General features: G+C 36.4%; 1 protein-coding gene across 4 annotated transcripts in view; it reads right to left on the reverse strand.

Annotated features, from left to right (window-relative positions):
• Positions 1-14,200, reverse strand: part of LOC131042652 (phosphatidylinositol/phosphatidylcholine transfer protein SFH2) — a 266,397-nt gene that overhangs the window by 81,185 nt on the left and 171,012 nt on the right. The window lies entirely within an intron of this gene.

Below are 14,200 nucleotides of genomic sequence, written 5' to 3' on the forward strand. Positions count from 1 at the left end.
GTAAATAAGAGCTACTTGTTCTTGTTTGTTAGTCAATTGGTCACTGTTCTAACCTCTTAACCAACGTGGTCCCCTCAAGCAATGCTGCATACATGAGCTTTTATTTTCCAATTTTGATATAATTCTGGGTCAAAGATAGTCTTGTCTTTGAGTTGCAATTATCAAATCTAAAACTATAATGCATGATAAATTTGTTACAGCTTAAGTTTTGTCCACAAAAGAAGAATTTTCAATCTAAAATTAGAAAGCAATGTGTTGAGAAAACTTAGAATACTTTAAGATAATTATCAATGACTAGAGAAAGAAAATTGGATAGCGGACCTGTTATCTCCCCAAAATGCACCTCAGCCTCGGAGAGACTTGGATTACGTGTAAGGCAAAGGGAAGGTGAAATATCAGGAGCAAGGCAATCTCCTAAGAGGTACTTAAATCATATGAATAAGGGCAAGGGAAAATAAAATATCAGGAGTAACGTATCTCTTGTCATCAACTCTATGCTTTTGGAATCTGCAGATGGATTCCACTCATTCCTTGTCCAACTGTAGATTGGTCCAAGAAGGATATTCTGATTGTTACTTGAAAAATTTAATTTTAAATGCCCAAATCTAAAATATTCTCGATGAGATTAAATACTTCTAAAATGTGAAATTCTATAATAGAAACTTTAATCAACCAGATGCCTTATCCATTGGGCCTTCATTTGTCAAGGCAGGATTATAAAATGAAAGAATGTTAAGCGAAATGAGATGTACGGCTACACAAATGGTGGCTAAACAGAGGCAATGAATAATTCATTATCTAGAGAGCAAAGACAGACTAAGAGAATTTTTTTGGGACTCTCTTTAAAGAAAATCTCAAAAAAAAAAACATAAAAAATGATTTAAGTCATATTGATAGTGCATTCCATATGAGGTCACATGGAATCTCGTTTACAGAAAAAATCTAAAGGTCTAAGGTTCCTAGGTAAGTTAACCGTGGAGGTCTGAGGTTCCTAGCCTAATGCCGTTTTTCATATTTAGTTTTTGGCATCTCCAAAACCACGAAAAAAGCATCTCACAAGATAACGTCATAGGTGAATCTTGGATATATGATTTTTTTCTGAAATTTTGATATGAACTAAGCTGGTAATTCAAGGGACAATATGCTAGTTGAGAAACCTTGTCTCATATGCAGCAACTGAGCAAAAGTCAAACAAGACAAGATTGACAACAACTGAATATTCAAGTAGATTTTTATTTCAATTAAGAGCTCATACTAACTGTGCAAACTGTGTAGTAGAGATTTTTGGATTCTACTCAGGTTACATCCTTTGAACTCAGATTACATCATTTGAATTCAGCTATTATATAGCTTTTCAAAAACTGAAAACTTACTAAGAAAGGTAAATCAAGATTTTTGGTGAGAAGTGAAGATTCCCCATGCTTGTTAGTGACCCATGTGCCTCATGGAAGTTGACATGGCCAGAAACTGAAAATGACCGCTGGAAATATTTATTTTAGTAACACCATTTGTTAAATTAGTAACACCATTTTTCAAGATTATTATTCTTTTCCACAATCGCCACTGAGATGACCCAAGATTCCATTAGATCATTTGTCCCTCACTGAGAAGCAATGGGCCTTTGTTTTATTAATTGTTTTGGAATTAGTTTGCCTTTAAGGTGTTTTCTCTTTTATATCATAAGATAGCAGCTGTAATTATGAAAGACTGATGTTAAATGAGACTAAACAACAGAAAATGTTAGTCAAACAGCTTAACATAAATGCAGTCTAAAGGAACTTAAGATATCAATTTAGCACAACAACCTAACAATCTATAAGTTTGCTCAATTTATCCTACTTAAATGTTGTGGGTAACATCAACAATAATCAATAAATAATCAGCAAGGCACTCCATATCACATAATAAGTTAGCATTTAGTAATCCAAAATATTTGCTGAACTAAAAGAAACAAGTCTGCTGCTCCAGCCAAACTATTAAGGCAGTAAAAATTATGACATTAGAGCAGATTGCTAAGATAAACCCTGTGGCACTTATCAGATGTTAATCAGATTTTAACTAGAGTGTGAAAATGACCCACCACTGATAAGAGCAAAAAGAACACAGCAATTATCATATATAGAGGCAATGAAAGTATAACAATTGCAAAAATGAGAAGTCACTAACCATATGGAGAGAATAGGCAGAAATTAATGACTTGATAGCTGAAAGGGCCTCAAAATACAGTAATATATAATTTACCCACTCCAACATTTTCACACAAACTTGCCACAGTGAATTTGCATCTAGCTGATACAATTTACTCCAACAGACATGGTTTTTGTCCTTAATCAAAATCCTATCCAAGAGGGTTTTCATCCTTTGGATCATGCCACCAAGGGGTTTTGTCCTCGAGAGCTTCAATTTGAAAAAATTGTTTGAAAATAGTTAATAATGGATGATTGATGTGAGCCTCAACGTCTCTTTTATAGGAACTTTACTTCAGGCCCTCTATTTTATTTAATTTTATTTCCCTCCAAATATTTAAAAATACTTTTAATTACATCAAAGGCACCCCTTTGAAATATATTTTCAATAAAGTGTTTAAGACACTTATTTAAATATTGCATTGGCTTTATAATAATATTTTAAATTTTAAGCTGCTCATTTGAAAATAAAGTTATTGGGCCCAACTTAAAATATATTAATTGTTTTAGCTCTGAAAAGGGGCATAAAATAATTCTTCACCTAGGCTCCTGATATTAATTTTTCAAACCTGCAACAACAAAGAAAAGGACGGTTGCCTGACATGAACAGCAGAAGGAAGATTTATTTGGACTGAGCTAGAGTGGGCAAAGTTTTATGTTGGCTTCACTACTTGAAAAGCATGCCCCTTTGTGTCTTAATCTGTCCTTAAGCTGGGCATCTTTCCTTAGTTACTAAGCCACTTCTAATTGCTCTTGAGGGATAAAAGAGTGGCAAAACCATGCTAGAAATGCACTTTTGTGTCTCTTAAATTTTCCTCCATTCTTAGGCATGGTTTTGTAATGCTAAGACCACTTTATGAGTGTTGAGCAGAACGTGTACCTTGCATGGCCATCTCCAAAGGGTGCCTCACTTCATTGACTTATTTTATAAACAGTTCCTAGTTGATCTTCACTAAGAAACTTGCCATATTTTGGGCGGAGTTTTATCTTTTCATTGCCACATGATTCATGTAACATTTTAACATAAAAATGCTTTTCATGTTTACTGTGGCTTCCTTCATAATTTGCGTCTTTATGGTAGAACTTTTATAGGGAACCCCATATAGAAAGGGTGTCGAAAACCTATTTTCTTTCCCTTTTTATCTAGGCGCAGATTTTTGAAGTCATTCCCAAGTTTTAAGTGCTGAGGAAAACTTTAATGAGCTCATTATCTATCTCATGACTTTGGGTGGAACTTTGAAATAGCAATGCCACTCCAAAATGGCACCAAAACCTGATTTCTTTCCTTCAAAAAACAGGTGCTGATCACTAAAGAATTTACCACCTTGTGAGCTATTTAGGCAGAGTTTGGTTTGGCACCTGCTAGTGAAAAGTGTAACTGATTGTTACTTTAACAATTTTCCTTGTTTTGGTGGAGATTCATAATGGATTTGCCACCCTAAGGATCCTTGGAGGAGATTTGTCTGGGCAGGTGCCTCTTTGAAATGGTGCTTAGAGTCATTTTTTTCCTATTTCATAAGAAGTGATTTGCTCCACCATCTGCCACATTTGAGTGTGGTTTTGCACTAGCTTTCCACCAAAAAATGGCACCACACTTTGACAGCTAAAGGATTCAATCCTTGGGCAAAATTATTTCAACATTTCACCACTTGACCTTCATATCAGTTATCATCTGTCAACTACAGTTGGTTCCGGCATTTTCGATTCTTTGTTTCCCATACCTTGGCAAGTTTCCGTAAGGTGATAGAAAACATTTTAATATTTTCACTTAAGTGTTTCAAAAGCGACTTTAAGTGCCGGAAACATTTTAAAAGTAAAATAAATCACTTTTCTGGAATTATAAGGTTTATTATATTTATAAAGTGATTTTATAATGGAGTTTTTGGAAAGTGTGAAGTTTTTTATGTTTGTCATTGATGTCAAGTTCGAACAGATACATTCATGAAATTTGCAGTGATTCTAGACTCCTAGGTTGATAATACAATTTACAAATTTTTGTTATATTATAACCTAGGTTGATAGATGCAGGGTGTACATATCTGGTTCTTTGAATGGTGACATGACAATCTTCAGACAGCAATATCATGCCAGTATGGTAATCTGTCGATGAACATCATGTTCTATGCCCCTTCTGTGAATGCGTCTGATTCTGAAGTCAAACAGTAATGTGAAGAACAATGAATTAATAAACGTTACAGTGTATTCTTGTTCTTAGATTATTAAACATCTGCATAAAAAATACATAGCAATTACTTAATCAGATATTACCATTGGTTCGCCTATAACCTGGAACAAAATTGTATTCATGTTGCTTCGAAGAATTGTGTAATGGATGCCCAAACTGTCATAAACTGATCATGATTGATTACAGATCAGTTAGACCGGTTGGAATTGGTTACCATCTTCACGTGAACATTGAAAACTACTATTATTTAAAATTGTTTAAACACAAGTTATTGTTGTGTATCTTTACTGAAGCTTGATATGGGTTGGTTGAGTTTGGTTCTTGCTGTTATCAAACTGTCAAAGTCAGTTATAGGCAGCTGGAACAGTATTCTACCTGTCCAGCCGATAGCAGTACTTATTTAAGAAGAACAGAACAATGTAAGTTAATGAGTATACATCGCTGAACAGAGATAAACTATGCAGATTGAAAACCACTAGAGAGATGTTGTTTACAATACTGAGAGAGTTATGAAGAAGAATTAGTAACCTGGTTACAGGGAGACATAATTCAGAGTGTCTAAATTTATGGACAAGATTCTGCAAACAGATTCTGTGTATTGTGTGGAATGAATATGAACTGTTATTGAGAAACCAATCAAATACAAGGTGCCAGAAGTATGCAATCTTTAAAGGAGGATTGAGGTATACAGTATTTATTCATTCTTGCAGATAAAAATTGTGCTGCAAGTATATAGTTGATTCAGATGATGAACAAAGTCTAATGATGCAGAGGTATATACAATTTTCTTGTTCAAGTTGTGTTAAGTTGGTGTGAACAGGGCCTTTCTAAAGATTGCAGACAGGATACACAAATTTACTTGCAGATTGAAAATAAAACTGTTTCATATCTCAGAAATCTTATGGTGTTCAATTTGTAATAACTTCAATGTATGCTCTCAATATTGTATTTGAAGTCTGAAACTCATTTGTTTGTAACATTCTTAAGGTTGGTGCCTTAAAGTTGCTGAGTTGGTGCTCAAATTGTTAAGTGATAGATTTGTAAGAGTTGGTGCTCTATCAAGGAATTTTGTGATTCCTTAGCGTTGATGCCCTTCAAATTTGTACGCACTTCTGACTTGTAAGGCTGGATTAGGAAAGTACATCCTAGCAGCACTTCTCACCCTGGCTTTTCCCATTCTAGATTTTCAACGTAATTCTTGTGCACTAGTCTTCACTTGTGATTGCATTCTTTTCAGTTCTGCTTTCAAGTTTCTCAACTCTTCAAGAATACTTAATTGTTTAAGGATCGGAAAGCTTTATCTACTACTGATTCAACCCCCCTCTCAATAGTAGAATTGTGTTCTACGGAAAGTTCCCAAAAACGCTTATAAATAAGAGGTTTGAGAGCACATTTGATATGTTGAAGTTTATTATCTTTGTCTAAAAACCCTTGTGGTTCTAAAGATTGGACTTGGTTCATCTCAACCTTCCTAAGGACGAAAACCCTCTTGAAAAAGATTGGCTCCATTGGTAAAAGATCTACTCTAGCTAATGTTTGTTGGAAATATGATTCAAGTATTTCACAGTGCATTCGAAAATTGATGTTTTCTAAAATGTGAAGTCTCTCTTTAGAGACAAATTTGCAAGTTATCTAGATATATTGCAAGATATTCTTGGACTAAGAAATGGACGTCATGTTGGGTTATAATTACTAGTTGATTTATTTGGGGATTGAAATGAATACTTATGAAGATGAGGCATGGGAGATTTTGGTAGCTTTCGCACTTCAATATTCTACACCACCTTAGCATGGGTGAAATGACCCCCTTAGTCTTTTTTTATTTTTTAACACAACAATATTCACCCGTTAAGGTTAGGACAATCAAAAACTTGCACTGAAAGGAAATTCTGAAAGTAAAGCAATTACTCAACCACTTGTTTAGCGGGAGTATTGAATTAAGCAAATGAAAATCACTCAACCACTTTTCAGTGAGAGGACTAGGAATAACAAAACTATCACTCAATCACTTATTCAACGAGAGGAGAAGAGTACAATATAAAATAGAGATACGCAGCATAGCCAGCCTCTATAACTAAACTATCACTCAATAACTTATTTAGCAGGAGGACCAGAGTACAATATGAAATAGAGATAGGCGGCGAAGCATGCCTCTTCACTTATTCAGTGGGCATTAAGGAACAACTCATAATGAAGTTGTTGTTAGTACTACTAATCAGCATTACAATAAGTAACATAAATTGCAAATCAAGAGGTATTGATATCCAATAGCTGCAAATGATGTCCAATGTTATTCTCAAGTTTCAAGAGACTCTTCACCAAAGAAACAACCCTCCAAACTCCAAACACTAAATCTGATATACTTGACCGGAAAACTGAAAATACAAACCAGCAACATAAAAACTCACTAAAATGCTCATAACTCCTCCAAAATTTGACAGAAAAGCTTGAAATCAAACGTTGAAGAAGGCTAGAGAGGAAACGCCAAAAACCCAGCCTCTGACAAGCAGCAAATATCACCTAACATATATTGCACACTTCCCAATGCAGCCATAGGCATGGTACGGCCTAGGAGAGAGGGCGAACTTCACTATAAAATTCAAATCTGCATTAAAACCTCTAAAAATTTGCAAAAAGGATCACCTAGGCCAAAGGAAAACATAGAGAGAATACCCAGAAGCAACAAAAACCCTCTCGAAGACTTATGATTGAATTTCACTTTCAGCTCCACAATAACCGGCAACTTGGAAGCTTACAAAACACCCCAAAATATCAGAAAACTGACAAAGCATCACCAAAATCCATCTCAATATAGCTCAATCTATTCCTCTAAATGAGAAATAGTCTCCCCAGTCAGCTAGGTGCTATCTCTCAAGCATGAAATTAACACAAGCTAGGAAGCTCTCAACTTTGAAGCACAAGTCTAGCACAAATTCGGCAACACTTCGTTACAAAATATTCATGGATACCAAAATAAAAGCCCAACACTCTTATTTATAACCTTGGTGTCTCCAAATTCAAATTCAAATTCACAATCCCTCCAAATGGACGCCAGACCCAAATGCTAACTAATTTCACCTTAATTTGAAATTTGCATTTCATTCCCCCTCCTTTCCAAGTCGACCTTCACATAGAAGCAAATATACTTTATAAAAATGACAATAAAATAATAATGTGGCATCCAAGGTAGAAAAGTGAAATATATTATAAAATTAACTTAATTACCATAAGGCGTCCATCTTGCCTTATTAATATTTCACTTTATAAAATATTTGTCCTCAACAATAAATCGCCCAACCTTATGACATAAAATAATACTTTATCACCTCAAGTTGTCCCCTTAATTCATAACCAGAAATACATAAGTCATATGCCTAGGCCAGGGGGGGCATTAAAAAAAATATTAAAAACACTTTTCCCATGTGCTGAACAACTGCCATAGTGAACTGAAGGCCAAAAGTAATGAAAACTCCACTGCCAGAAATAGCCTCTAAACTGGACCACTGAAACGTGCCAAAAATAGACTTGCTAAAAAAAGCATACTGCTAAAAATATTAAGTGTGTCCAAATGCATTTTAACCACATTCTGAGCAGCCATCGCAACTTACTAAAAATAGTAAGTCCGAAAAAGCCTTCAAATTCATTTGCACATCGCACCATCACGAAGCTCTCTGAAAACCCAGAAAAACCCAAAAAAATAAGTTGTCCTCACCCCCACTTACTAAAAATAGTAAGTTTACCAAACTCCACTGATTGTTACACATGTACCATCATCGTGAAGCTTTCTGAAAACCCAGAAGGAATCCAGAATCAAAACTGTAAAACTCCAACATGCAAGCCACCAAAACTGCCAAAACATCCTCCTAGAAAGTACAAAACCCTAATTTTGCCTCTGACCAACGAGTCTTAGGATTGGCCAATAGTCCCTCAAAATAAACTAGAGCGAAAAATGGGACGTTACAGTCCACCCTTCCCAAAATTGCTTGTCCTCAAGCAATGCCAACACAATTCCAAAAAGTTTAAAACTGATCCACACCAAAGCAAGTACGAACCCAAGGTCCCATGTCCTTCCCAAGAAGAACCCACCATACCGATGTTGCGCCACTCTAATCACATCAGTCAAACCATCATGCCAAAATTGTACTAACCTCCCTTGTAACTCCAAAATGTTACCATCCATGATACTCAAACTGAAAAATCTTGAAGGACTGAAATCAATATCAACAATGCCACTGTCTATCGCAAGTCTGGGCAATAGGAAATAATGTCTACTCAACTCACAATCAAACTCCACAACATATCTCCCCAAGGTCTCAAGGAGAGACATGACGGCAAATGTGACTTCTCCAAATCTCCCTGCAAAGAGGAAAACAGTGCTTTGCAAGAGCTCAACAAACTCATCCCCATAACTCCACATGAATCTACTAGGCCTCAATTGAATTATTTTGATACAACCATGGAGACTTCTGAAAACTCTTATAGTTCCCACTCCAAGCACATACCATAGAAAGAAAAGGTGTGCTGTCCCAATCATAAGTAGAAGAGAGGGCATAAGCATAACCAAGAGTTAGAGCTTGAAAACTTCCCATACACAGATATTGATTGCCCCAACTCGCCATACCTCTCATCTAAGACGATAAACCCGTCCTGCCAAGAAACTATGAAGTCTAAAAAAGAGTACACTAGCAGCCCACCAAGTTTGAAATGATTAACTTGAGATCTGATTTTAGGAAAATCCGCATCCAAGAAGATGAACAGCTGCTGCAACAGGAACTCGTCATCCAAAACAACACATCTACTCACAACCAAGGCTGGAAATACCCTCTCTAGTGACTCCAAGTACACATAAAACCATCTTTTACTCAAAATATCTTCCCAATCCACTAGTTGATGAGCAAAAGGAACCATCAAATGGCCGGTAAATAAGGGAATAACACCATCAAGACTGAAAATATGTTCCTTATCCCTCCAAAGATCCTTATTTCCACATGTAATAAGATCCATCAGACCATGTTGACGATCTCAAACCTCAATACCCAATAGAAAGTGATTTTCAACACACTAGAAAGAAAATTCAACACATCCCCAAGTGCTAGTAAGGACCAAGTGCATACTCAAGAAATTGATGTCTCCTCTAGTGAACCCTTGAAGCCTAACCATGAAAGCTTCATCAACATTGGAGTATGGAACAAATGTTGTCCTCAGATCCAACTCCCAAAATGGACTAATATGAGCCTTATTATTATTCAACCCAAGGAATAGGTTATCAAGCGTGCAATCATCACATTTTGGTCCTTTCTCCCCTACTTCATGAGCAACACGTCTGAAATCTTAACTCCTTGCTGCTGCAATGAAACCTTGGACGGCTACTAAACTGTGTTTAGACCACCTTGATGTCAAAGATGTTCAAATAATCCCATTCAACACTTCCCAATTGGAGTCTTCATCCTCAACCCCACTTATGCATTCAGTATCAAGCAGACTCGGAAGATTACTATTCATAAAACGTGGCACATCCTCATGGTCTGACATCACATCATCCATACACTAGAGACCATACTCAGTCTCATGTTCGATCACTTCACCACATGTTTCATCATCCATAACAAAGAGAGGGTTTTCATAACTTTCCTTAATACCCCACTTCAAAGAGAGGGTTGTCAAGAACCTGGAAGCCATCCCTTTCCTCTTGCTCACTTCCACCTTGCTGATCCGAATCTGCACATGCAACTTTTGTTTTTCTTGTGAAGTTCTCAAGATCAAACTCTTCTCGAAGACTATCAAGCTCACCAATTACTTGCTCGATTTCTTCAGCTCTTTGTGCATTCTCTTGCTCCTTGAAAAGTTTGAAATTAGCAAATTGATCTTCTACTTCAATTAGAGCCAATTGAGTATTTTCTAACATATCATTTGTTGACTCAAGCTCAAGAGTAAGCTCTTCAACTTTCCTCTCTTTTCCTTGGAAAGCACTAAGGATCTTCTTTGCAGATTCAATGGCATAATCATGATCTGTGATCAATTGTATGCACTCTGATTTCAATGTCTCCAAAGAGTCTTTGATTAGTTGTAGATTAGGGAGAGCAACTTCATCCTTAACTCCTTTCCGTCTCTCTTCAATTTGAGCCTTCCAATAGAGTTCTTCTATCAAACTATGTGTACGGTCAAACCCAGATAGAACTCGTACCTCATCTCAAAAGACCTCATGAATTTATCCTTCCACTTGTGAACATGCAAAGGTAGTGTATTGATGATTGGCTGTAACTAAAAATTAGAACTTTGTTTCTTGTCTTCGCTACCCTCAGAGTTGCTCCAAGACTCCTTTTCTTCACCACCCACTAGATGGAATTACTCAATATCATAAAGAAGATCAAATTCTACTAAATCTTCAAGTTTTTGCTTACCACCAACTTCATGAATAGGTAAATCAGATTTGTTTTTTAGAACCTCTTAAAACTTTCCATCATCAAGAACCATATGGTCCTCTAGCTCTACATCCTCCTCAATGTCCTCTTGATCAAAGGATGTTGTAGCCCCCAACTTGATCAATGAGTCATTGCTGATCGTTGTTCTGAAAGTTTTGTAGAAACATATTCTTCTTTAGTAGTTGCAACCATCTCAAAGGGGTCATTATGGACTTTTGCCAAGCAAACTCTTTTCCCAAAGACACCTTCTCCTCTAATGGCCTCTTCATAGCTTACAACACAATCTATTTGTTGAGCCTCATCGGGATCAAAGGGAAATTCATCCCACACAGTTTCCTCGTCGTCCTTACCTACCTTCACACCTGGATCCCAAATGCTAAAAGGCTGATTACTTTGTTCAGTTAAGAAGTGTTAATGCATTAGTAGATTCTGCAAGATAAGACTTCTCTAACCCGTTAATCTTCTTTATTTTGTTATGGTTTATTCATCTATGCTATTAGATTATCTGATTTATGCTTTCCGAACTGAATATGTTTATCAGATTGTAACATTGATCATGATTATGATATTGGCATTGGATAAAGATGGATTAGATCGACGACTTGCTTAACATAGTTAAGCGTCGATCTAAATGCTATCGGGCTAATAACCCGATAGCATATTAATGTCGATTCATTTATGAATCGCCACTAATATGCTATCGGGGTATTAACCCGATAGCATATGTAATGCTATTTGTTATCCGGTTTAGTTCATACCGATAAACATTTATAATCGGGCCATTAACAAAGCATCATAACTAACACCGTTTCAACTGAGTGTTTCAGTATTAAATGTTAGTTACCAAACATAACCGAAATCGGGATGTGCAATATGGAAAGACACCGATCAATAGGTGCCTTGATCGATCATGTCTAAAGACATGACCGGTCAAGACATCTATTGACCGGTCTTCTAAAACATATAAAGCCCGACATGAATCATTTGGAGAAGACGTATAAAAATATTAATGATCTCTCTCCTTCAGCCTGCAACAAAACAATCAGATTATCAAACAATATAATCATATAAAATTCTCATATATAATTTGTTCTTTTATTGCAATTGAATAAAACTTTACATGGTATCAGAACGAGGCTAATCGAATCTGAGGCTATTCAATTTTTGAATAATTCAAGAACAGAATTATATATTACATCACATTTCCAAAATGGTCAGCGCTATTAGATTCGAAGATAGACTCGGAGGTAGCGATGATTTCTCAGCTTGGAAGTTTAGAATCAAAATGATTTTGAGAAAGAACAAAGTTGATTCATATGTTCAAACTGAAACTGCAGCACCCGAGAATGAACCCAACAAAACAACATGGATTGAGGGAAATGAAAAGGCTATTAGAATAATAGTTGATGGGGTAAGAAACAACATAATGCCCATCATAAAGAAACAAGAGACGGCTTACAAAATGTTCAAAGCACTTGAAAGGACATTTGAGATATCAAATGCAAGTCGTACTCTGGCATTGAAACGAGAGATAAATCATATCACAATGAACAAAGGGGAGACAATCAACTCCTACTTCATGCGAATATCAACAATAAGAGATGAACTTGCAACCCTTGATTATGAGATCCAGAGTAAAGAATTAACACTCATTGCTCTAGATGGGTTGCCCAGTGGATGGAATACATTTGTCCAAGGCATTAGTGCAAGGTCCAAATATCCTAAGTTTGAAAGGTTAAGAGATGATTGTCTCCAAGAAGAGTCAAGATTGAACAAAATTGGAATAAAACAAAAGAGCATAGACGAAGACCTTCAAGTCCTAAATACTAACGCAAATAAGAAAAGTAAGAAGAAGCAATTTAGGAAAAAAAGAAGTCATTAAGGCAAGAACACTCCAAAGAAAGACCTATCACATATTCAATGTTATAGGTGTGACAAATTCGGACACTATGTTGCGAAATGTCCAGAGAGAGCCAAACAAGCCACATTTGTCAAAGTAGGAAAATCCAAAAGGGAAGATGACTTCGAGAACTATGTCCTCTACTCAACACTCACAAGCCATACAACAAACAAGTCTAACTCATGGGTGATCAACAGTGGTTCATCCAAACACATTACCGGTTTTAGAGAAGTGCTAGACTCCATGATAGAGGAGAATGATGAGGAAGTGACCATCGGAGATGATTCCTCACATCCAATAAGAGGAATTGGAACCAGCATCATCAAATTAAAGACAGGCATGTCATTGCAACTTGAAGGAGTACTATATGTCCCTGGCATCAAAAGAAATCTAGTCTCCATATCAGCACTAGAGGATAATGGATACAGAGTGACCTTCATGGAAAACAAGGTGTTGGCTTGGCCGAGAAATTCTACCATCAAGAAAGCTAAAGTCATTGGACAAAGACAAGGCTATTTGTATGAGCTATGCACAGAGCCCAACTTAGCCTTAATTCATGAAGCCACAAATGCAAATGAGGTGTGGCATAGAAGACTAGGCCACCTGAATTATAGGGCTTTATCATCTATGGGAAATCTTGTCACAGGTCTACCTAAGTTGAAGCAATATCATTCAGAGGTGTGCAAGGGATGTGCCCTAGGTAAAAATACCAAGGGTGCCTTCCAAAATAGTACTAGAAAGACAAGCAAAATATTAGAATTAGTTCATTCTGATGTATGTGGACCTATGTCCGAACCCTCTCTAGGGGGATCTTTGTATTATGTAATATTTGTTGATGACTACTCTAGGAAAACTTGGATCTACTTTCTGAAATGTAAAGAATCAGAAGAGATCCTCAATAGGTTTAAAGAATTTAAATCACTAACGGAGAACTACTCAGGAAATAAAATTAAAACCCTAAAAACTGACAATGGGGGGGATTATACTTCAGAATTATTTAGAAATTTTTGTAAAAATTCAGGGATTAAGAGGGAGTTAACAATACCTTATAATCCTCAACAAAATGGGGTAGCTGAGAGGAAAAATAGGACTATTGTAGAAGCCGCCAAAGCCATGATCCTTGATCAAAGTCTAAATATCAAACTTTGGGCAGAAGCAACTAGCACTGCGGTATTTATACAAAACAGATGTCCTCACTCCCACCTTGAAGATAAAACTCCTGAGGAAGTCTTCACCAAAATAAAGCCAGATATCAGCCACCTTAGGATATTTGGGTGTCCTGTCTATATACATGTACCTTAAGAGAAAAGACTAAAACTAGAACCTTTTGGAAAAAAGGGAATACTTGTAGGATCTGGTGAAACATCCAAGGCCTATAGAATTTATATACAAGGTCAAAGAAATATTGAACTTATTGGGGATGTAATCTTTGAAGAAGACTTAGCCTTCAAAAGAGCCCAAAGTACAATAGAACCTGAAATCTATATCCCTACTCCTAATATAGAAG

Source organism: Cryptomeria japonica, chromosome 3 (genome assembly GCF_030272615.1).
Source record: "Cryptomeria japonica chromosome 3, Sugi_1.0, whole genome shotgun sequence".
NCBI lineage: Eukaryota > Viridiplantae > Streptophyta > Pinopsida > Cupressales > Cupressaceae > Cryptomeria > Cryptomeria japonica.